The sequence below is a fragment of the Carlito syrichta genome, unplaced genomic scaffold (assembly GCF_000164805.1).
Source record: "Carlito syrichta isolate Samal-C Ts95f unplaced genomic scaffold, Tarsius_syrichta-2.0.1 Scaffold304472, whole genome shotgun sequence".
NCBI classification, from domain to species: domain Eukaryota; kingdom Metazoa; phylum Chordata; class Mammalia; order Primates; family Tarsiidae; genus Carlito; species Carlito syrichta.
In genome coordinates this window covers 737322-738964 of record NW_007248568.1, presented here as the reverse complement: position 1 = coordinate 738964, position 1643 = coordinate 737322, and positions in this window count along the sequence as shown.

Genomic DNA, 1643 nt, shown 5'->3' with positions numbered 1-1643 from the left:
AATACACCTTCCAGGTCATATGGTAATTGCCTATTTATTTTATTTTTTAATTTTAAAAATGTGGGGTACAATTCAGGGTTAGGTATACAAATGTTCATTAAAGAAATTGCCAAACTTTTTTCCAGACTGTCTCTACTATCTTACATTTGCACCAGTAATATATAAGTCAATCCAGTTTCTCTTCATCCTCACCAGAATTTGGTGTTGTCTCCATTTTTTATTTTAGTTTTTCATATAGACATATAGTGGTATCTCACTGTGATTATAATTTCTGTTTCCCTGATGACCATGAAGCTGAGCATCTTTTTGGGTATGGGTTTTCAGTCTGTATTTCTCCATTATTGTAATGTCTCTTCATATATTTTATCCTTTTATAACTGGGTTTTTTTCAGTCCAGTTATAAAGGTGCAAGTGTTGAATACAAATGATAAAACCCTATTTGTTAATTTTTTTTTGGATTATGATTTTGGTGTCAATTCCAAGAACTCCTCACCTAGCCCTAAATCCTGAAAATTTTCTTCTATAATTTTTCTAAATGTTCTATAGTTTATATTTAAGTCTGAAATCCATTTTGAGTTAATTTTTGTTTGAAGTGTGATGTTTTAAGGCAAAGTTCATATTTTTGCCTACAAATGTCCAATTGCTTCAATATCATATTATAAAAATGTTTACCTTTTTCCATTGAATGGCTCATCTACCTTTGTTTTTTTTTAATTTTTAAATTGTTTTTACTCTTCTACCTTTGTAAAGAATGAGTAGGCATGTTTGTGTAGAACTATTTCTTGGTTCTCTATTTGGTTTCATGGACCTGAATGTCTATTCCTTTGCCAGTACTACACTTTTTGCTTACTATAACTCTACAGGAAGCCTTAATATCTACTATGTTGAATCTTTTATAATCATCTCAAACCTTTCTGGGACTCTGTTCAATTTTCCTCAGTCTATTTTCTCTTTCAGATTGTGTGAATTCTATTGTTGTGTCTCCAAGTTCACTGATTATATCCTGTCATTTCCAGTCAACTAAAGTTATTTTCGTTGCATTTTTTCAGGTGTATAATTTACATTTCATTCTTTCTTGTAACTTCTACTTATTTTCTGAGACTTTCTATTTTTCCATTTGTTTTGAGAGATTTTATAACAATTACAGAACCATTTTTATGACAGTTGTTTTAAAATCCTTGCTTTATCTTGGTGTTTGTATAAAAGTTGGTTATCATTTCTCATTCAAGTTGTGAATTTTTTTAGTTCTTCATATGACAGGTGATATTTATTGTATTATGGGCATTCATCTATTTTATTATGAGCTCCTGAGTTTTACTTAAATCTCTTATATCAGTGGTCCCCAATCCCTGGGCCACAAATTGGTACTCATCCATCCATGGCCTGGTAGGAACTGGGCTGCACAGCAGGAGGTGAGTAGCCAGAGAGTGGAGCTCTGTGTTCTGTCAGATCAGTGGTGGCATTAGATTCTTGTAGCTGTGAGAAACCTATTGTGAGCTGCACATGTGAGGGATCTAGGTTGCATGCTCCTTATGAGAATCTAATGCCTGATAATTCCTCCCTCTGACCCCCACCATCTGTGGACAAATTGTCTTCCATGAAACTGGTCCCTGATTCCAAAAAGGTTGGGGACCACTGTATAT